We start from the raw sequence: 24,960 nt of genomic DNA, 5'->3' as shown, positions 1-24,960 counted from the left end.
AACAAAAACTAGCAAAATCGGATGAGATTTACTCGATTTATGTGCAAAAAACACTTACGGTCGAGTAGCGGCCTTTGAGCCCTCCCAACAAGCCCACGTTGCATCTTACCCAGAAACAATGTTCAGCAACTTTGTTCTACTCGTCAATACCTTTCATTTGATACATCACAAGCAGCTATTGCGTGCGTATTTCGGTAGATATCGTCGAAAGACTGAAAAACACTTATAGGGCCCTAGCTCTGGAGGGGCCGACCCTACCATGCCCATTTTCGAACTTGACCTTACTTTTGTCGATACCAATCGGGGAAAAAAAGAATTTTGAAAAAAGGTTGTGATTTACTCAAGGTAGAGGGGTCACGGACGGACGGACGGACATTTTTTTTATTGCGGATTCGTCATCTATGAACATAACCAAATGCTTTGCCCTTACTGTCTGCTTCCAATTCGACGTGTTACAAACGGCATATTAATCTTATAAGCCCCCAGTACTTCGTACGGGGCTAAAAATTCAATCTTTACACTGTCCAACAGAAATTTTGAAACTAGTTCACACGATCGATTTCCGATATTTCTGTTGAAATATGTAGATATGAAATTCTTTATCATCCTGAAAAATGCAAATAAAGGAACGGTAAACTCATTTCTGAAGGGCTTCGCGAGCACAATAAGCCACTTAGTAGGATAAAAGCATTTGTCATCGGTGCAAGTTACAAACTCCCAACTCATCCAAAAAAATGTCTAAACGAGTACAGAATGTACTATTCATTTCCCGGGAAATTTTTTCTCATTTACCGTTTTTCCCGTTTCCCGGTTTTTCAAAATCGACGGTAAATGCATTCCCTAGTGTACGTATTGTGGATCAGGTGGTAGGCTCAGCTGAAGCTGACGTGGTACTACTTAGTTCTAGAGTTAGGAATCAGGAACAGGTCAACTTTCAGGACTTGGAAATTTTATTAAAATGTTTTGCGAAAGAGCGCGACAATGCATTAAAAGTAGATACCAAAATTCTTACTCAATACCGATGGTTTTATCTCTGCTACCGTTAGGAGTTATTGCACCACCAACACTGATCTCAACACTGCTCACCGAACAGCTCAACTTCAGGCTACCGTTTAAACCATTTAAATGTCAGATTGAATGTTAAGTTAACTTCTTTTGATTTTTATCCTCAAGGACATTCTTTACGGTAGGACTAGACAGATTAATCGATGCCTACGAACGACCATGTTATTTATATCTCCTCTTCCGCCCTTTGATGGGACAATCACAATTTATTTTCCTAAAATTGACCTTACTCTAGTTTAGCAAGTGTATCTTGTCGGCATCTGCACCGCTCCATCACAGTACCTTTCCATTCCTGTCCAAAGGTCGTGCGATTATTTGAGTGCTAGTCTGTATTCCAACTCAGATTTGAAAGAAGACTGTTTTATCAAAATGTGCTAAGTCCATAGCTATCTGCCCTCATCTAACATTAAGCGTTGTCATCTTGCATCTCACTCACTCATCTGAGGATTGTTTTATCAAAACATGCTAAGTCCAATTTTCATGTGCAAGAGATGCAAGAGTGTGAGATGCAAGGTGACAACGCTCAATGTTAGAAGAGTGCAGATAGTAATTGACTTAGCACGTTTTGATAAAACACTTAATATCGGAAATGGTGAATTGAGATGAGTCGAGGAAGTTGATGCAAAACACGATCTATCCCATCAAAGAATCGAAAATTTAAAAGGAAAAGCCAAACTCCCTCACATAACATAACACGCCGGACTGTACTATAATCAGCAAATAGTGAATATGTATTATTCTCACGTAGCATCCCGTAAAGTGTTGGCATAAAGATTACCAATGTGAATGATGGATAAAATAAATATTGAATCACCTCTCTACATACATCTGGTTGCACGTTATTTTAACAACAAAAAAGAAAAACGAACAACTGTGCAATGTAGCCCCACAGTCTCTCTCGATAAACCACAGTTTAGCAGATCCGAATTCATCACCACATATTATTTATTAAAACATCACGATATAAACACGATGGTTTACACAAAATTTTTGCTTTTTTGTGTTTTAACAATTTGTGTATATTAAAGCTAAAGTTTTTCATAAATTAAAATAATAAAAAAAAAATTATCGCTAAGTAGCACAGAGACAACCAGTTTAGTGTAAATCTCTAGATGACGTACTATGTAGCAAAATGTCAACCTTTGATATATAACAAAAATTTATAGCCCGTACATAGCCATTAAAATACATAAGCGATCTTGTGTGTGTCTCTAAAATATATTTTATTTTTTCTCCATTTTAATAATTGTGCATGCTTTAAGCTTTATATGCAAATCGAAACAACAATTTCGTATGCAAATCGGTAATAAATAGCGTAAAATTTCAAATTTACTATCAATAAACCACAAGTCGGAGGCATTTTCGGGGATATTCCTTTCGATCTCTACACATTTTTATTGCACAATAACTTTTCCTCCGTCCATTGCCAAATTTTTGCATTGGCAACAAGTGATAGCAGAAGAGCGACACTTAAAATAACAAAAAATCTGAAAAACTTGATATTGGTTCAATCTTAAAGCACATGCAGTCGTTTGCCGGTAAGAGCAGGAGTTTTCAAAGCTGTTGCCTTTGTTGTTCTATTGAAATGTTTAGTTAATCTGTTCATGTACCGTCCACTTGAGAAAATTACCCTATCACCCAATCATAAGTAGAGTGATTTACGTGAGACTGGACCAGTGCCGCTTTTAGCTTTTGGGCGCCATCGGGCAATTGAAAAAATAGGCGCCAATTTAGTGAAGCTAAATTTTTTTAAGGACCTCGGGCGCCATTTACTTTTGCTCCACTTCAGGCGCCACGGGCATTTGCCCATTTAACCCATATGGAAAAGGCGGCACTGGACTGGACTCAAACTTAAATTTTCACAAACAATGAATTTCCAGGTCAGACGGGCCACTCTACAAAGTAAAATAGATAGTAGACAGTATAATCATTTACTGAAGCGAAAACCTTGAACATAAAAGAAGCCTGAAGCTATTCTAAACCAAAGCTTTGAAATTGATTTGAAAGACAAAAATGTCACGAAACTCCATTCGAAATCAGATTAACGAAGAGTAGGGGGGTCCAGAATCGTATGGGAAAATAAAAGTTTCGAGAAAGTTGGCGGGCCCCGGGGAAAACGAACCTATATGACCCACTGATAAAAAATGTATATGGGGCCGATGTGATCCGAGTTGATTTATGGGTCGCTCAAGGACGAAATATGTGAAAAACCACGAAAATGAGGGTTAAAGAAAAATTGAACGTAACTAACAGATGCTGAGGTCACTTCTTAAGGTGAGTTGGATTATTTCACTTCAGAATAATCCAAAGAGACCGATTTAATGATTTGTAAGTGCATTCGCATCTCCCAAGTCAGTCAAAGTTTCCCAATCTGTTCACCCAGTCTTTGGGTTCTTCCAAAACATTTATGGGATGTGCATCGGATATATTCATATCTAACGAGAGCTTATATGGCATAAGCTTTCATCGCAAAAAGAAATTTTTTCGAAAACAATTTTTTGAAGCTATATAGAAATCGATTTTGGTGCAAAAATGTCAGGGTCGTGAACTCAGACAATTTTCAAATGACTGTTACATCAAGACACTTACTTGAAACTTATTGTGTGTGGGCTCGTTAGAAAGCCACTGTCATTACCTTTACAACGACACCTAACACTTAATTTTAAGAGTGACTTCGCCTGACTTTGTATTACTTGGAAATTATCTGTCGATTTTTGTATATATCAATATTGTTAGGTGTGCCCAGACGATATAAAAATTCCAAAAAATGAAAACAACGCATTTTTGTTGCTCTTGCATCTAATCTAAGTTGTCTGGACCAAAAAAGTTTGATATTGTTGCTAAAAACATTTTTCCATAGAAAGTAATGGAAAAAATGTATGGAAAATCACAGCGTTTTTTCACATATTTCGTCCTTGAGCTACCCATAAACCAACACGGATCGCATCGGCCCCATATACAATTTTTATCAGGAGGCCATAAAGGTTTGTTTTCCTCGGGGTCCGCCAACTTCCTCGACACTTTGATTTTTTGGACCCCCCTAACGAAGAGCCATTAAAACTCGATTTTCGATTCAAATTTTCGTGACTTTTTTGCCTTAAAACCAGGAGAAGGATTAAGGCATCAGAACTCTTTTCTTAATTCTATCTCATCTCTACCGATAGGGTACGATTCATTATTTCACTGAAAGATGTAGCTGCAACAGACCCAATGTCAACAGAAAAATAATTAATTCTTTACTTGACGGATTTTAGTCAAATAAAATGCTATCTTATAGCACATGACCTTAGGAATCCGGAACAGTAATCAGTTTTTCAATCCACTTGAGAGTGGGCTTGGAGATATGAGTCTTAAAAAGGGATATGATGAAACGTTTCTTGAAACCTCTACAAGAAAATACATATTTAACAATGGGCTTCGGCATCGCACCTCAAGCATGAGTGGTACTCTAAATAGGGTACTGAAACTTGACACTACATAAAAACAATTTCATACAAAATAGAACTATGTCTGACAGCTGTCGACTATGATGACTTTCGCTTGAAGTGCGGTGGTTTTTAGACTTGTTGCTTTCATATATGCAATTATATGATAAACAAGCAGATTGTAGCTTTATAAGGCAATATTATTAAGCTTACAATTCGCTTATCTGCTCATAAAATATATGAAGGCAGTGTGTCTAGTGAAACAATAAGTTCGAATACAATTGCTAGAAATATAAAAACAATTGCTGAATGAGTGTTGGTCAGATGATATTGTAATTAAGTGAAATTGTCATACTTTATTCTATTACTTTCAGCAATTCTAATTTGAATAAATATGAGAGATAAAAGTAGCATCCAATCTCAAGAAACTATTGTTCATAATTCCATTTGGTCTGTTGACCACGCGAAGAATTAAAAAAAATAAATTCTCAATAAAATTACGCTTCAAAATTTCGATCTTCCATATGGTTGGATATATTAGACGTTATTGTTGAAACGTTCCACTAAAAAAAAACTCATCATTTCGAATTGCGACTGATTTGCAAATTTAATGCTAATGATTTTGTCACTTTTATATATACAGTGGTTTGAAGCAGATAAATGTGGAAAAATCTTGATGCTTATGAAAATATGTTCAACGATTCACATATCAATTACATTACAGTTGCAGATATCTACTAAGAAACTGATATTCTTTTAAAGTAAAGAAATTCTTAAGATTCCTAACATTTTTTAAAATATTTCGAGAAAATAATGAATTTAAGAAGCTGTAAAAGAATTTATATGAAATTATTTCTAAATAAGTCTCGAATTCTTACAGTTTTATAAAAAAAAAAAAAATAACAAAAATAATTACTTTTCCCAGTTTAATTCTCTCAGAATCTTGGTACAGAATTAGTTATCACCTATCCTCTGCACCTTTTTATGAATATTTTTTTTAGAAAACTAGAAACTTTAAGAGGCACCGGTACTTTACCGAAAAGCATACATTAGGGCGATTTTTAAATAATGGATTTTAACTTACTTTTGATGATATCTTTCCAGCAGAATCCTTCTTCAAAAATGTACGACCGCAATTCCGACCACGAATGTGTTAGCTTTTAACAAAAAATAGATTTGGTTGTAGCAATTTGACCAGCTCTGAGAATAATGAGCAGTTTATGAAAATTTCATTAAACTGCTCACTTTTCTCAGAGCTGATCGAACGACTACAACCAAAACTAATTTTTATTTAAAGCTAACAGATTCGTGGTCGGAATTGCGGTCGTACATTTTTGAAAAAGGATTCTGATGGAAAGGTATTAACAAAAATGAAATACGAAACACGCAAATGTAGGCTACAATTTTAGCTCAGTGCCGGTGCCTCTTAAATCTTATTCTCTCATCTGACTGTTTTCTCAAATAAAGAGTCCTTTAGTTTGTCTTACGGTCTAAATATCTTTTTTTAGACAGCTGAATCGAATTAAACTAAACTCCATCAATTAAAGTTTGCAATTGGTTCGCATCTTAGACGAATTATTATTGCTAGACAGGTATTTCGTACGGTAAAATGCGTCCCGAACATCAGTTTGTATAATATGCATATTTCGGGATTATGGTTTTACGTAGAATTTTACACCAACACAATGTAGGCGATGACGTTTTTGCTAGTTGTCAGTTTAGTATTTTGTTTTGAAAATCCAGTATCGCGCGCTTTGTTTTTACTTATTCGGGACAATTTATCGTTAATTTACTGTGAAAATTATGTGTAGACGCAACACACTCCAAGCAAAAGTGATTCGATTGACAGCTGCCAAATAGAGTACTATTTTGTATGAAATTTTTCCCCACTCTTTTTACAGTGTAAAATTTTGTATGGGCCACTGTCAACTTTTAGTACCCTATTTAGAGTACCACTTTTGCTTGAAGTGCGTTGGTAGACGCGTTTTTTCGAGTGTAACCTTTATTAGGAGAAGACAGAAAAGAAAAGGTTCAAAATTTCAAGTGACTTTTCATGAATTGTGTCAAGATTGTGTGAATTCGAAAATATTTTTTTCGTGAATTTTTGCGTATTTATGATTTTATTGGAATAAATCACTCTTCTTGGAGTACACTCCGGTCTCTGGAAGTTTCCAACTTCATTCCCAAGGTGATCGTTCCAATCGTTTTTTTTTTATTTTTTTTATTCAAAAGATTTGTGTATCAAAAAATTTCGAATTCTTCGCGCTAATTTGCCCACCAATTTTGCCCACCAATTCTCACACTATCAAATATTTCGTTTTTCATGTTGGGGTGTTGGGGACACAATTTTGACGTAATTTTCTTCGTAATTTCCGGTCTATATATAATTTGTCTAAGGTTCGCATTCTACAGTTTTGATTGTTCCACATCGTTCTTCATGTTGTAAGAAGCGTAAAGAGTTTTATTTCACTCACACGTAAATGTAGAATTGAAGAAACGTAAACACAAACACTGCTTCTTTGTGGTGAAATACGCGTGGAACAAATAAATGATGGAATTTGTTTATGTACTGTCCGTTTGACAAGAGGATCGCCACGGTTCAGCAGGGGGTTTTGAACATTTGTTTTTTACACGTTGGCACACGTGCTCTTGTCAGATTCAAGATTCTTTTTACGAAGGTTACGCTGATTATACTTTGTGAAAAAGGCCAATACCTTGCAAATATGTCACATCTTGGACAGAATTTGACACTGCAATATCTGCAACATGAAAAAACTAAATGTTCGAAACCCCCTGAAACCCCGTGCTTCCACCTACGTAATATACACAAACTAGGTGAGCCAATCTTAATTTATAAAAATACATTTTTATGATGAGATCAGTCTAGGAATTAAAATTGACATAATTTACTATCTGACTTCTCTGTCGTAATTAAATTTTATTTTTGGCCTGCCTTTCCCTTTGTATCGGCGTGACCTCAATAGAGACTCCTTCATCCTCTGTACATCTTCCCCCTGCACAGATAGAAATTCGGACCTAGATTTAAATCTTTTTTGGAATTAAAATTTAATTCTTCGGGAATTACTTTCATTACATTTTGAACTGGTATTTTTGTGATGTGTCGACATTTACTACGCGTGGGAATGCCTTTTTTCTATTTACCCGGCGTGGTTAAAATACAGTCTTTAATCCCTAACCATGCCTAACAAATCGAAAGTAAACCCACACGGACCTAAAATTTTAATCCCAATTTATCGGTGAATACTGAATACGTCATGCATTTTAATAACATTTTGCGGAATAGGTACTGAACAGAAAGAGCGAATAATCTGACTTTGTCTATTAGGTTCTTATGGTTCCATGGCATATGCCTAATTTAGGTGATTTTGCATTTTCCAAGAGAATTTTATATCTTCATCCAACGTTGATAGCTAATTAACTCTTTTACTCCTGTTTTATTGTTTCATCTTAAATTAGGTTTCTTTCGATATTCAAATATGAATTTTATTGTTGTGGCTCGTTTCAACGAAACCCCCATGTTATTATGCTATTACAATTCAACAGCGCCCCATTTTTTATCATCAATTTTTTTCGCATTCACTTGTTTATTCATCCCATCCATTCACAGTTCATTTCATTTCTTCTCGTTTTCATATATTTATAAACTTATACTGCCACCGTCTCAGTGAAATTGTCTGAATATAAAATGGTTATGCTTCCTATTTTATGTTTCGTTTTTTTTTTGTTCTGTATCCATCCATGAGCACATAATAACTCCATCTCGATAGATAAAAAAAAAAATTAACAGAAACATAGACATGTTATGGTCATCTAACCGCTACGTGCTACACCTGAACAATATTTCAAAACACAAATTTTAAACTTGTTTACCCATTAATGTACGTACATGCATACCACACTTTAAATCTAATAAAAAAAATTCATTTTTTTTACAGAACACCTTGAATTTTCAAATAGAATAAATTGGTTTCTGTAATGAATGTCCGAAGCTCATAAAATATTTTCTGTTTGACTTATAAAATCAAACAAATAGTATTTTAAGAGTTGTAAAATTATAGTTTTTCTATATGGAAATTATCCGTACGAATTGTGTGGTGTCGGTAATTTCAGTATTCTCTTTTTATGTGCGCCTTTTCGATGTGTTTTATTACAAACCGAAAAGTTGTTGGTTAATTACTAAAACTGTCATAGGATATGTAAATAATTACAATAAAAACATTGAGTTATTTAGTACACACGAAAAAAAAATATTGGCTTTTCGTTGTGATCATAAATTAACATTGTTTGAGAATTGGGAAAGAGTAAATACGGCTGCCGAACAGTCGGAAGTGTACACAAAATTATTTTCTTTTGAAGAAAAAAATAAACGAAGAGATGGAAACTGGCTGAAATTGACAGCAGAACGCTTCTCATTCCATAAAATTTTCCTCGTTAAATTAAAACAACGAAGAAAAACCCTTGCGTTATAATCTGCATAGCATCGATGATTAATTTGGGTAATTAGAGTAATGGGAAAATTTGGAATTTTGTGTTTTCCATTTGTAACCAAGTCTTCGCCATTGTTTTTAATTTCAATCAATTTTTCACATTTATTTATCATTTTTTGCGTCAGCTTCAATCTAACTTAATGAATTGCATTAGTCTTGTGGAATTTGGCCGTACTAAATCATCCAAATATTTGCTATTAATTAGACGTTTAAAACCGGTGCCATCAGGGATACCGAACATATTTTTAAAATAATCGTCAACATTTAGATGATAAATCACCGATCAGAAACGGCTAATCATCTCTTATCGACAGCAGCGACAAAATTAAGCGATGACCCCACTTTAACGCGACCCTAAATTTAATAAATTGCATGTTCAAGGGATGAAAAAGTTTTGTTATCAAACGGTAGACGATGCTCTGAACAAAAGAACTAAGAGATTTGATGGTTTTTGTTCAATAATAATTTTCAAGACAATTTTGAGTTTGCTATTTTCTTGGTTACAGTCAAGGCTGCCTCGGTTCTGAGTTTACCGTGATTTGAAAGCCAGTATAGTCTTACATGCCGACCATTTGAACTATTTTTATTACATTTGTAAGGTTCATCATCATCATCTTGTCTTACTCCGCGGGGGAGCATAACGTACCAACAAATTGCCTTCATCGCACACGATTCAGCGCCAAGGCTTTCACTTCGTTCCAAGTCTTGTAAGGTTAATTATCTGTAAACAGTTCCACTGCACAACCTCAATGCACTGAAACAAATTGTCCGCAAGCTCATTATTAACTGGTCCTACGTACAGCGACGCGACGTACGTAACGAATTTCTTTTGTTCTTCTGTCAAATTTGACGTTTATTACAAAAGAAATTAGATACGTACTACACCGCTGTGTAGAAGGACACTAAGCGACTAACCGTACTTAGTCATATAATTGTTTTCTTATACTGATACGCCTGAAATCTTCATAATCGATCATTTTAATTTGTTTTGTCCTTATGTTTTTCGAGAATCTCTTCCTTTTAGCCATACCCCGTTTCCTCCTCGTTACGTAATTTATGAACTACCGCATTGTTAGATCGCAGTATCGCGCATCTGTAGCCTGTCCACTCGTTCCTTGGAAACACTTTGAGCATTTAACCAGATAATAATTTGTGTCCGTATTTGCGTTACCCTGTTTTTCATACTTCAAACATTCCCAAATGATACGTGACCTGTTCTTAAATAAATTCTTTCTCTTTACACTGGTTACCAGTCACAGAAACCGAAACAGAAACAGAAACCGTTACCAGTAAAACCCATTCGATTCGTTGTCTTCCATTGAAAAGTGTCATATCAACTGGTGGTGATTGAATGATATTTAACAGATTTCTGAAGAAAGAAAATGATCTGCGCAAATTTGAGAAAAACATCAAAAAAAACATTTCCAAACCCAATAAAGCAGTACATTACCAGGAGGTAAGAACAATATTTATTTCATCGTCTGTAATTTCAGAGAACTCTCTTTTCTCATACTCGTATATTAGGTGAAGCGTAAATAAAGCAAAAAAAAACCTAACTTGTACTCTTTCAACTATATAACTCTGTATAACGTAGCAAAAATATTAGCCATGTGTTCAATTTCTAGTTTTACAGTTGTACACAAACCAATTCAAATAAAATAAAAAAACAGAGATTTTGAAAACTTCTATTGAAAATGAAGCGTGAATCTTTTTTCTTCTCCTCTTACTTATATTTCCATTAAATATAAATTACCTAACATGTCTTATTTGATGATATGAATGGTATAAGCTGCAGTTCAATAATAAACAGCTCTTTAACTTCGCATTTAATTAAAGTTGGAGAAACAAAAAAAATATAGTTGCAGACATGAGAGCCGTGGAAGAACCCCCAGCCATGGCTAGCCGAAAAAAACGTTTTTGGTTGATGCTCAAAATTACGACCTATAAGAACAAATCAAAATCGAATTCAAAAACTAATTTCACCTAAATCTTGCCAACAATTACTCGGAAGTTTAAGACTGGAACATAATGACCAGTATTATCCTCGAATCTATTACTTCTTTTGATCTAAGGCTCTGTAATCTGCAATCACACAAGGGTTAATAAAAAGTTCGAAATAATTACGTCAGCTATTTTCGGATCGTACTTCAGGTACGTTAGTTTACTAGTGGTGCGTGTTTAAACATCCCATACGTATGCTTTCGTATCCGAAATAAAAAGACATTCTAGGGTACATTGGTGCGCCATCTAATCTCGTTTCAGTCTTATTTTAAAGTGTTGTTAGACGTACGAAACGTAGTGCATATATACGCACGAAGTACGTACATGATCTACGTTTACAATGGTTATTAACCTATTGAAATATCTATTACTTCATTAGTTTGAATTCATATTTTACTATAAATGACCCCATAGCCAGAGTTAACCTATTATTTTGGTAGTTGTTGTCGATAACAGATGACACACAACTCGTCTAGGTATCAACCAAATACAATTACTGGGCCTTATCGTTATTTAAGTCAAATGCGCTTGACATGCTACATGCGTCGAAAACCTTATTTTTATGTTTCAAGCACTTCTTCAGACGTTAAGTCATGTTTTCGTGCAATTTCGGCCTCAATCAAATTCACACGAAATCTAGACTTTTCAACTTTTCATCTCTTGTTATGTTAAATGAAATGATATTTGACTATATTGTCAAGGCTTAATGATCAAATTTGTTGTCGATAACAGATGAATATCCGTTTTTAAAAGGTTGAAGACTCTCCTCTGCTTTCATTGTAATGTAACTGATACTTCCTATCCTTCCCTCTTTGTCTTATAACTTTTTATTGGCTATTATTGGCCTGACCGTAATTTGTCGTTGGCTGGCGGCTGTAATTCGACGACTCTCACATCTGAATAATTTCTTCGTATAACATTACAATTACCAGACATTTACTTTTATTTATTTGCTTTTTCAAATTTATTTATAAATTTTATGATAATTTTTCTCGTTCTTTTATTTTAAAAACCATTTTATACCATTAAAGAAATTATGATATCCTTAATATTTAATTTAATTTTGTAAACACCGGGTTCATTAGAAAGAATTAAGTTAACTTTTCAATTTGGTTTAACTCAATTCCATTCTCGTTCACATTGTAATTTGTACTTCCACACCTCCTCCAAACGAACGAGAGCTGTCTTTGTTCAACTAATTATCAATATTAGATAACGATGTTGGTATAAGGGTCTAGGAAGGTAAATGTTATGTGTAAACATTACATAACTTTTCTTATACAATTTGTATATTGAATTAACATTGAAAGTTTAACGATTATTGTTATTGCTGCGATAAGTAGTTCGTTTAGTGATTAGGAAGATGTAATAAAATTTAATTTGTCTTGACGATAGATAAATCGGAAAATTTAACTAAATTAAGAAGGGTCTACGATTACAAATTACAGGGAATGTTGTTTGATTTGAGAATGATACCGAGAACTGATATTGAGTATGTTAAACTGAGTTAACAAATGTGGCAATTATCGATTATTTGAATAATCGGAATTGCTCTCTTCGATATTCATTTGTTTTTAGCGTACTTTGCACCAATCAATTATCTTTAATTGACAAATTTGTTTAGCTTTATATATTCAAAAGAATTTCAATAGTCTACCTATTTCATTCTATCTTTTACATGAATTGATGCAACACCTTCCTTGTGAGAAACACTTTTACTTTTAGCAATGATTAGACACCTAACGAGTTGAATTAAACTCCGAATTGGTCCGACCAACCTGAATTGCACCTGAAATTTGTGTAATTTGGTACTGAGACCTAAACCAGATAGGTTTCTGAAAGTCTGAGCTTCAGTCAAAATTAAGACATCGGTAACTGAATCTGTGAATAAATAAGCTTTTCGTCGTCCCTGACAAGTTGGAAACTTAAAAATGTTTCTTGTCAGCCACGACAGACCACTATATTACTCAATAAAAATTTAATTTCATTCTTCAAGTGTTCAAGTGGCCACTCATTGTGGCACAAATTTGAGTTTTCTACGTAAACAAAAAAAATCAATTCGTGTAAGATAGAGTTTAATAAGTCCCAAACTGTTGCCTTATAGTGGACTGCTATGCATCTTAGCCTGTCAATTTTCACATGTGCGTATTGGGAATCTTAAGAAACCGCAAAAGCTCTTCAAGAATTCTCTCTTTTTTATTCAAAAAATCAGATCGTATTGACAACACGATCAGTACTTTAGTTACAATAACTACTAAAACACCAGTTTTGATCTGATCGACCAGAGAACGAGTTAACAGATTAAGAAAACGATTCCGAATCTTTTGTGGAAATAAAATCTAATCCCTGAGGAATTGTCTTCATTAACCATTTACCTTAATGATAAATGTCTTAACGTAGAAAATTTTTCGTGCACCTGACGAGATTTGAGCGTGGGACCTACAGCAGACTAGCAGAGAATCTTCACACTGAGCCATTGCATTCTTAATCTGTTACAGACGGCAAGCATATGACCAGTATTATATTATCGGGTCTATACTCCCATCGATCAAAGTTTTTTTAATTGGTTGGTTTCAAATCTTGTACTTCAATTTTTTTAACATGCATTTTACTTTATAAAGAACCATTTTAGCCAGAGTCTGTCATTATTTTGGTCGTCGTTATCGATAACAGATGAATAATCTTATATGATAGGGTAATTTCAACACAGATAAAAATATGGGATTACAATTTTTAGGTCCGAGGGGATTACTTTCAAAAAGTAATTCTTTCGGGATTAGATTTTTAATCTTCGCCAGAAATTGAAAAACTTTAATTCTTTCAGTGATTAAAAGTAGGACTACACAATAATATTGAGGATTGAACGATGATACTGCTGCTTAGAATTTTCCGTCTATAATTTAATCGTCTTGAAATCACACTTTTGTGTTAATTTAGTTCGAACACGATTTACGAACAAGATATGGTTATGTGAGAAAAATTAATTGAAACGGACATTTATTTGGTGTTATTTGGTACCAGGCTCAGAATAGAAATTTTTAGTCGGTTTGTAAAGATACTACCAGTTAATATGGATATGGTTATAGAGAAATTCTAGATTGAAAATGGCAGCAAGGCCAATTTTAGCAGCGAACTATTTCACATTACTATGGGAAAACAGACATTTTTGAATTTAATCAAGAAAAAATATCTAGGTTTAAAGTGACGATCTGGCAATTTGCATTTTAATCCCACGCGGAATTAGTTTCTTTAAACAACGGTTCACAATAAGCCACGTTGGAGAAGCCAAAACCACTCTCAAAAAAATTCTTCGAAGCTTTTATGGCTGGTGAAAGGTGATCGAAAGCCGAAAATTTGCCTATTTGGCCCAAAAGCACATAAAATTACCTTTCAAATGATACCCCACACCACCATGTACGGCTTGTGTAACTGGAGAAATATTGGTAAGAAAAGTGCAAGTTTTCGGTTTTTGATCACCTTTCACCAGTCACACAAGCTTCGAAGAATTTTTTTGAAAGTGGTTTTGCTTCTAGGGCCGAAGTCCTTTCTAGGCACATATAAAAAAGTCCATTGGAAAATGCGTCCGATTTCGGTAGGCGGTTTTTCAAAAGAATCCCTCAGCAGTGGTAAGATCGTAGACTGAAGTGCAGGATGTCCCGGTTTCAAATCTCGTCAGGTAAATGAAAAAAAATTATTTCTGTTTAATAAAAACATTTCTCATTCCAGATTCACAAGAAAGCTTCTTCTCATATCAGACGTTTAGCTAAAAACTGTAGTATCACACAATATCCGATAAAAAAATCTTTTTTTTTCAATTTTTTTTTTGAAGTGAAATTAGGAAGTGTTTGAATTTTTTTTTATTACACTACAAATAACATTTTTATCAAATTAAAATGAGATTTTCGTTTCAACGCATAGTAAACAAGCGTCAAACGTTAGGGCCTCAAAGATTAAAATTTAATTCCTCTAGGGATTAATTATTTGGGGATAAGTTCAAGTAATCCCTGAGGAGATTAAATTTCAATTCTAAAAAAGATTCGGTCGCGTTCTGTTAATCCCAAAAAGATTTAGATCTAGGTCCATATTTTTATCTGTGAAAGAAGTCTCTTTCGAACCGTTGTTACAGATAAAAAATCCTTCTTTAATCTCGCGACGAATACGAGGAAAGCTAATTCACATTCCTTTGGCTAAAGAACCACAAACCAATAATTTTATTCCCAAATTTAGATCTGTGTAAACAGAGTTTTTTTGAGGAATAGGCCCTGAGTCCATGATACAAAAATGATTTTCTGCATAGTTTCCATTCCAGTTGCATTCCATTTAATTTTACGTACGTTCAATGATTATTATCGTCTAATTACATCATCCAAGGTTACATTCCCAGCAGCTACTAGCTATACATTCAGTCTGATTATAAACAATTCAATTTTTCCCAATTTAAAATAATATCGACAGCAAATTGAAGCATTATTCCATTCCATGTACACATTTTTCTTTATCGGCATAATGAGATTCTGGGAGGTAGAAAATGATGATCTTATGTGCTTTTATGTAGAACCTTTATTTTCATCAAGTTATTATGTATAATGCACTCAACATGCTCAACATATTTATCGTTCCAGTAGATAGTAATTTCGAAACTAAACGATTTTGGTCATAACACAAATTGTTATGGAATTTCAGATAAACTTTTCGAACGTTTGCCACAAAATGGTAAGGAAATTATCGACGAAATGTTATGTTTGTTCCAAGAACAAGGAGTTCGAAACGCTTCACTGGAAGTGTGAATCTCAAAAAGCAAACAATTTCTTTGTGTGTTGTATTCATAGAGATTTAAAAACTCGAACTACCGCATTTCGTGTTTATTACATAAGTAATCATTAGACATTAGTCACTGTAACGATAACGATGGCAGGTATAGAATTTACATTGAGACGAAACGAATGATACAATAAAAGGTCGATAGAAATCAAACAAAAATTGATATCAACTCGCTCACATTCATTAAAATTTCACAGACTGCAAGCGTTTAACCATTTTGAAGAATCTGTTCCTTCATTTGATCTAAATATTCTCAACAGATTGATACAAAATCTTTTACAACAATTGTTTGATCATACCATTGGTATATAACAAATACTTTATCCGGAGCACATCATTTATTTGTGTCGTCGCTATCGGTAACAGATGATGTACGTCTACTAAAAGTTATTTGAAAATTAAAGCCGTTGATTGAAAATCATTAAATTTTTATTTGAATTGAAATTTCAGTCTGAAAATCCTAACTTCTCCTAACAACAAATGGACATATCCATTTCATTCGACTCGGAAGAATTTCATTAAAAACGCCATTCATTAAAAATAAACTGTTCTGCGGGTAAAAAAAACAATCCCCGTAGTACTTCTATCTCGTACGAATGTGTCCATCACCACATAAAAAGAACTTCATTGAGAAAACCAGAAGAGGCATCTTCGTCGACGTTGTTTTACTTTATAAGGCAATGTAAGTCGCTCGTAACATTTCATTAAAAGATTAATATTAATAATGGCTACAAAGGAAAATGAAATTACATCTCGAAGCGAAGGAATAAGAGAAGAAAAAAATGAAATGAGGAAGGCAAAGGGAACGAAAATTATTGCAAAGTAAATATAAATCAGAAAAAAGAAAAAATATTTCTGAAGTAAGCATTGAAACGATAAGCGAAAGATAGTAAAACAGCTGCATGAAAACAAGAAAGACCGCATAGCAAGTGGAGACGGTATTACAATATTTGACAAAAAAAAGAAGAAGAATAAATGAACGAACATGATCTTCACAACCGTACATTGAAATTATTATTGAAACCGTACATTTTTTGAATTGTGTTTGTTCGGAATGAATGAAATTTTCCAGACTAAACATTCCATCGTGTAACTCTTTTTCTTCTGCTGTCCGTCCATGAGATTATGTTGAAAGAATGCCAGTTGTAGTTGGCGTACTAACCTTTTAGAAGTGGCAAGCGTATCGCGATATAATAATTAATTTGCTGTTGCTTCTTTGGTTTTTATTATCGCCTAGTGTTTGATACAAAATCTTTTACTTCATTTGTTTTATCCTGGATCTTACCCTCAGTTGCATATAATCTTAAGAGTGAAATTTGACTGTGACTGAGCCTTCGGTTAGATCCTTTGATAAGAATCACGTGAACAGTGTCCAGTCCAATTAAGTGTTTAAGCAGCGCACTCCAAAAACAGGTACAAGAACAGAATCAATACCCTCTCTAGCAAACAAACTGAAATCTGAAAATGACGAATCTTAACTTTTCAGATCAGATCAAGCTTGAATGTAATCTGATCTGATATGAAAAATTCAGATTGGCATTTTCAGATTTCAGATCAGAACAGATTGATCTGATTCAATGTTTATGTTCGTTCCAGGGAAGATCCTGCTATTGTAATAATTGCAAATCGTAGTTCATTTTATGTATTATTGATTCGTAGACAAGACAATAAATTCGTTCTATGCAATTCAGTGATGATATTTGCAACTTACGCAGCTGTGTGCAATGTTACATGAACGTATTTTATCGCACTAGTGCGATAATGGATACGCAAGGGACTTTATCGCACTAGTGCATTAAAAGCAACGTGTTTGTGACGTCGATATTTATTCGATTTTCTTAATCGTTGTGTGCAACACGAATCATATGAAGGAAGGTATATTATCGCTCACGACGTCTTGTCAACCTCTTGTTACATAAATAACGATTAAACAATTATGAAACCCAAAGATTAGACAATATTTTCTGTAACTCTTTCAGTAATGTTTCAAGTGAATATGTAAATAGAACCTACCGCTTCAACAGATTTCAGATTAGATTCAGATTTATCTGTTCAAGATTTTCAGATTCCAGATCAGAATCAGATCATATTAAAATTTTCAGAGGGTAAGGGTATTGACAGAATTTATTTATTACAGTAAAGCCAACTGCTTTTGCTTACTGGCTTAAATGAGCATAAACCGGAGGCGAGTGTCGTCCCAGTCGACCCGTCGGAGACGACACTAGCCTTTGCCCAAGTCCAAATTACAAAATTACATTTCATTACATTTGACTTCATTGACTAACGCATGTACGATGGATCTGTGATTGGATAGTGTGCGCAAGGTGCGATGATGTGAGCAGGTGTAAAAGCGTGCGTATTATGTGGCAGTGCGTGCATGAATTGAAAACGTGTGCATAGCAGGATAAGGCGGTCGTACGCAAATGGTGGCAGTGTCATGAAAATAAATTGAACAAAGAATGAATTAGCGTGACGTCAACTATAGCTGCTTAACTAAAACTGTCAGCCCGCCGATAGCAAAAACCCGTGCTTTTTCATAACCGAATCAGTGAGCACAAATTTTCTCACCGAAGCACGAAAAACGTTTCGAGAGACAGAGACGCCAAAACACTGCGAGAACATATTGAACACCCTCGACAAACTATTCACCGGCTCAAAGAGTCCATAATTTGAGCGATGTCTTGCCAGCACCATAAAACTCGTCTTTCTAAGCGTCCTAATCGGCACATTCACCTCAAATTTCGAAACCAAACCAGGAGAATCGATACGGCCAGTCAGGATGTCATAAACGAACATCGCCCCCAGATTAAAGCGCCTTCGTGACAATCTTTCCTGAAGTTAGAATCCCTCCTAACAGACCTCCTCAAGGCATACAATAGGAAGTTCTTCTGAATTTAAATAAGAGGCTGTCAAAAATTCTCATATAAATTCAGTTTTTTATGTTGGTATACGCGTTGGCTGCGTTACGGACGTTCCATACAAAATAAGAGGCCAAATGACCGTTAAAATCTGTTCTTGTGGCTGTTATTGGAATGCGTTGGTTAAAGCAATGCAAATATCATTACAAAAGTGGTTTTGTGTCCATTGGAAATAAATGTTCACTTCTTAGATGGGGCGCAGAGGGGGCGGCGCCCCTCCTAGAGAAGTCATTTTTTCAATTTTTTTTAATTTTTCCCATACAAAATAATTTTTTTGGACCTTGCGCCCCCCCTAGCGCACTCGGATTTTAAAGTCTGGCTACGGTCCTGCTAAATGCTCTGTAAAATGAGTGTTGAATCTGTCATTAGTAAGGGGTGCAACGGGCGGAACTTTCTTCGGTCTTTTCTGAAGCGTGTCTCAATCATAATAAAATTACGCTTAAATGAATGTGTTGATTTTATCAAATTTTGTCGATAATTTTAGTTCTGGATACGTCAATAATAAAGCCTCTACCTTCCAAATTTTCCTAGTTGTGGAAATGAAGTACTGATAACTACGCCCCTGGATCCCTGTTAATCTAATTTTTCTAGTCAGAACCACTCAATCTCACCGAAAAAGCTTAATGAACATCGAATTATATACCTTTCGATCACTCGATCACACATCAAAGCAATAATTTCGAAATTAATAACATTTCGATAAAAATAATGACTTTACAATTTCAGTACAGTCATTGTGACTTGCGTTTCAGGAATCAGCAGTTTTTTATGAAGAAAAAGAATTCTTTGATACAGCGCAAAACTAACAACAAAAATGCATCCCAAACATTTTGAAGACGCAGAAAAAAGCCGATGTTATACTAAGAAAGACAAAACACGACCGGATATGTTGGGAATTGCTTCGGACTTTTTTACTCTTCTTCTTCTCGTTTTTTTGCTGTTGTTGTTCTTCAATTTACGCAATTGTCTTTTGATAAATAATTCGATTTTCGCATATTATCCTCGGCTACATATTGCGCATATTAAGTAGCGTGCTGTGTAGTAATTAAGCCCTTTTCGATCGTTCAACGATATCGTGTCGCGATATCCGATTAAGCAGACTAACGGATGATATAAATCGAAGTTATATTTACCCACACATTGCATGGGGATTGGTTTATCTTCTTCTTAAATTCATTCTCTCATATAGTACTGCACTCTTGTCATTATAGCAATGATGGATCGGTATACCGGTTCGTATTATAAATATGTACAGATCTTTAACTCTCTCGGCTCAATTGAATTAAAATTGACCGCTTCGGGATCGAATCTCGTTTAAAAGGCAAATTGAAAGATTGAAAACATTTACACAAAAACAAAATAATCTTTTCATTCAAATCGTTTCCATTTTGTGTCCGATTGAAATCATCCGAATAAAATCAGGTCATTACAACCTACATACAATAAGAAAGAGTCCAACAATAATAAATATTACGTCCTGAATGCCCCTATGCGCACCTGTACGAATTATTTATTAGTAAAACCAATATTAAATGCTACAATCATCAGAACTTAATAGGTATGAATTCAACAGCACAACAACAACACCAACAATAAAAAACTGTGTATAATAAACACAATCGTCTTTTGAAACTCATTCACGAAAAAGATGGTAGGAAATATTGATCAACGGGGGTCCAAACAAGTCTTTTGTATACTTTATTACATCTTGTCATCTGCGGCTGATTATTAATAAAAATTCTTTTTATAGCCATATATAATATCTGTTGAATAAATAATAATATGTTTGCAGGTTCTCATAAAGAAACACGTTTAAAACATTCCTTTCTTAAAAGAAGAAGTAAAAAAAAAACATTGTATCAATAGTATGCATGACCATGTACTCACATATCTATCTAGATATATATAAATATGTAGTATGTATATGCTCATGTGAGTATCTTCCTGTGTGCCTTTGTTCTGCTAACGTCGATCATTTTCTACTCGTTTCTTTCATTCCTATATGTAATTTCACAAAAAAAAAAACAAATCAACATCAACAGACTATGGGTATACCAATAAAAATGAATGCATAACTCTCAGAACATTTTAATTACTTAAAAGTGCATATCAACACCTGCATCGTCTCTCGAGAATATCGAGGCATAATTGTATTTATCTCTGAGATATTGGATGTTCCATTGAGTGCATTGTATAACATTTAAACAATCTCTTGGACATAAAAATTGTTTTATTTATATAAATGAGTGGCAGGACAGGGCCTATTTTCGGGAAATTGAGTCTTGAAAATTCTCGAAACTCTCGATAAAATTCGAAGCAAGAATTTCGAGATGTTCAAGAATTTCAAGGATTCTTCAAGAAATTGTTGAAAATTCTAGAAATTCATGAAAACTCTTGAAAGTTCTGAAAAATCCTTCAAAATTGTGGAAATTTGTGAAAAAAAATTTAATTTTGAGATTTTCAAGAATTTTAATGATTTAAGAGTGAAATCGCGAAATCTTCGAACAACTTTGGGACAAGGGGTCACGGATATTATTGACTTATAGCTCATTCGATTCGTTGAACTGTTGCGAGTAAAACGTGGTACTACGTTTGGTGTCATATTTTTTGTTGTCGACGCTCGAGGTCATGAAGTAACGGTCTGCGAAAAGGGGCCCAAAATCGTTTTCTCGCGATTAGTCGAGTAAAACAATGTTGGGAAAAAACGTTTTTAGCTTGTAGGCTTGTAGGCCTTGAAGGGACGCATAGCCACAAAAACAGTCCAAAAATGTTTCATACCCCACTTATATAGAAAATAGTCCAAATAGATCGAAATTTGGGTTCCAAGAGTATAAGAACCACGTGAATACATCGAAAAATTCTTAATTTTAGTTAATCTCACTCTTATTAGCAATAAATAATGAATAGTCGCACAAAAAACCTCAAAAAGCGAAAAACAAACGAAAGAAAGGAATAAAATTTCGTCGACTTGGCGTGGACTTCCGCTAAAGTCGCTCCAACCCTTTGCAGTGAAACGTATCCAACGATGTTTTTACAAGTTATGGTACTACAGAGGCTAGGCTCTCTCACCATACATACCATGTCTCGGACTTATGTCACTGCAGCCGGTCAGGGACTTGGGAAAATCACATATTTTTTCACCTAAAATGATTGATATCACCAACAGGTCAACATGGACCTGGCGGTGTGTATTCTCAAAATATGCGTCTCTTCAAGGTCTACAAGGCTAGCTAAAAACGGTTTTTCCCAAAATGGTTTTACTCGACTAATTGGGCCCCTTTTGGCAGACCCTTACTTTATGACCTCGAGCGTCAACAACAAAATAAAGTTCACCAAACGTAGTACTACGTGTTACTCGCAAAAGTTCAACGTATCGAATGAGCTATAAGTCAATAATATCTGTGACCCCTTGTCCCAAAATGTCTGATTTGGCTCGATGTTTTGGCGATATCACTATTAAATGCTCAAGATTCATTAAAATTCTTAAAATTTCAGAGATTCAAGAAAATTTTCGAAAATTCGGAAAATTTGTGAAATTTTTCGTAATTTTCGAGTACATCACAATTTCGAGAATTTCCAAGGATATAAAATCGTGAAATTCTCGAAGTTTTTGAAATTCTTGACAATTTTAGAAAATTCCCGAAATTCATGGAAATTCACAAAATTCGAAAATTTCTGGAAATTCTTGAAAGCTGGGGAAATTCGTGAAAAATCGAGAAATTCTTGATAATTTTAAGTTCTGATGGAGGTCGTGTCTGCAGACGATGTGGAATCATTCCATGTAAAAATGTTGTGGAATGAGTTGTCTCTATGGAAACTGTTCTGTTAAAAATCGTTTTTCAGCTAAAGGTCAAAAGATCAACAAAAAAAAAAGGTAAAATTCCAAACCCTCAATCATTTCACAAAAAACTAGCAATAAAAATCATATTCAACTGTCGCTCCAGCTATGATCCTTTATCGGCCAATAATAACTAAAGACGCGTCGCATTCATCATTGTTAGACACACAAGCGTCTCTCTCATGTTAAACGGGTTATATAAAATGCTTTCGTATTTGACGACCGTTCGAGTCTAAAAATAAGAAGAAGAAGTGGCAGCAAAGATTATTTATATAAAAATTTTGTATTCCATTTTGCTGTGTGTTTTATCACAGGTGGACAAACAGATTGGAATATATATAATGACAATTACACAATGGGAATATTTGACATTGAGCTGAGAGGTTTATGATCTCTTAAACGATTATAGCGTTTTAAATATCAACTCAACTCGTTTTACATACACCCAGTTCATGATTAATATTTTTTTAGTCAAGAGCGGTGCACATAATGCTTTCATGGATGTTTAGGGAAATGGTTGTGTCTATATGGATTTGTGTGCATGGCTGAAAAGAAACAGGTGAATGTGTCAAATATTATTAACCTCTGCAGGGTCGTGTGAGTGTTTTCAGTTTGACTGGGTCATTTCAGTCAAAATGGCAATATGTTTCAGATTTTGCGTTTTTATTCGGATGTTTACTCAATATAGACACAACCACAAAAAACATTCATCAAATTTGTGTTGAATAGAAACAGAAATAAAACGAAAACCAAAAAAAAAAAATTTTTTTTTTCGAATCATTTTTGCTAATCTACTAATGACTTCCTGGGATTCAGGCACATCGTTTTTCGGGTTAGGTCCAATTTGGACGAAGATGAAAAAGGGAATCGGCGTTAAGTGACACAACAAAAGATGTGTAAACTGGGCAGAAAACGAACGGACGCAGACGTTTTTGGGTATCTCAATTTTAATTTGTGCAATATAATATCGCACACGTTGAAAATCGACGGCTAATTTATTTCTTCTTCTTTAAAGTATTTTATCATGTCAATCAAGTTGTTTGTTTGGAATTAGAATTCTTTTCGCATTGTGGGTCCTATGGTGGTTAGAGGTTTTTAGAGAGGCGTTTAGTTTACTCATTTGAAATATGTTTAATAGGAGAAATTAGATTAAATATGTTCCGATTTGTAAGTTTTCTTATCCTCCGAGAATATATATATGATATGATACTGATGACGAAGAAGTAATTGTACCTGTTGTATTGAGAATTCTTCCTTTATGTCACATTCGTACTAATACCTTCTCGGAAGAAGGTAGAAAACTCACAACTTCCTCGCAACTACCAAATAGAAAATGCAATTCAATAGACTGGAAAATCAATTAATTGCACAAACTTTTAAAACTTCTTTTTCATTCACAACAAAAGTTACATGAAAATTGGATTCTGAGTATAGCACGACGTTCAAATCGAATCAATTTTAGTAAAATGTTTGTATAGTTTTGCATTCTTTAAATTACTTTACATAACAAACTTATCAGAATTATTCAATGTATGATCTACTACCGGGGCAAATCGAATACTTTAACGGTTGTATAGCTTGTACTTAATGTACAATTTACTAATGTCGTCAATAGACTACGCCAAAATGATTTTTTTTCTCAATTTTTTTACATAAAGCAGCTAAAAATTGAAAATAAAGATACCCTTGTCTCGTCTTTTGACGAAAAAACTTGAAACCGGAAAGATTTTTCACTTTATAAATTCCTGAAATATGTGATTTCCACCCAAATTCCACATAAGGTCTTAAGTTTGCCACTTTGCAATTACAGTAGTATGTTTAGTATTGTTCACTCAGTTCATCCAGTTTTGACTGATTCACTGAACTTTGTTTTGATGAAATGTCAAATCGGGACAGTAAATTTTAAATCTCAAACAAGTTTGTGTCGAAAATGTGTAGTATTTCGCGTAAAACAAAGTGATTCAGTTTAAATTTCGCACAGAAAATAGTTCCGAGTGTGCTCATTCTCCGAAATAATTTTAAAGACAAATTAATTTGGTCAAACATTGTGGGTGTTGTGAAAATCTCATTTTAAAAAGTAATTTGGTGTGAATTGTGCCATTCAGTGTTCAATTCCTTAATTCCCTTGACTGAAAGTCAGGGTCTTATGAAAGAAAATACCCTTAAATGTCCGTAACGCTAAGTTCACTTTGATATTTTGAAAATGTTCTACATTGGCAAAAAACGTTAAATACAGAAAACGTCCGTACACTTGTGGACTCGATAACTCGAGTAATTCTTTACCGATTTGCAAAATTTTGGTTTTAATCGACGGAGAATGGAAATCATGACGTTAAGTTCGTAGATGGGCAATATTGGGATAATGAGATGGGAGTAATTCTCAA

At 34.4% G+C, this 24,960-nt stretch overlaps 1 protein-coding gene across 3 annotated transcripts in view; it reads left to right on the top strand.

Annotated features, from left to right (window-relative positions):
* Positions 1-24,960, top strand: part of LOC119072877 (protein decapentaplegic) — a 44,782-nt gene that overhangs the window by 5,327 nt on the left and 14,495 nt on the right. Inside the window, exon 2 of one of the 3 annotated variants that reach the window (XM_037178186.1) lies at positions 10,252-10,454. The exons of the other annotated variants lie outside the window; for them this stretch is intronic. The gene's annotated coding sequence lies outside the window, so the exon portion shown is untranslated. The remainder of the gene's footprint in view (positions 1-10,251; positions 10,455-24,960) is intronic. 3 annotated transcript variants of the gene reach the window in all.

The sequence above is a fragment of the Bradysia coprophila genome, assembly GCF_014529535.1.
Source record: "Bradysia coprophila strain Holo2 chromosome IV unlocalized genomic scaffold, BU_Bcop_v1 contig_84, whole genome shotgun sequence".
In the NCBI taxonomy this organism is placed as follows: domain Eukaryota; kingdom Metazoa; phylum Arthropoda; class Insecta; order Diptera; family Sciaridae; genus Bradysia; species Bradysia coprophila.
The sequence above is the reverse complement of the archived record's forward strand: the minus strand, read 5'-3'. Positions and strand labels throughout refer to the sequence as shown.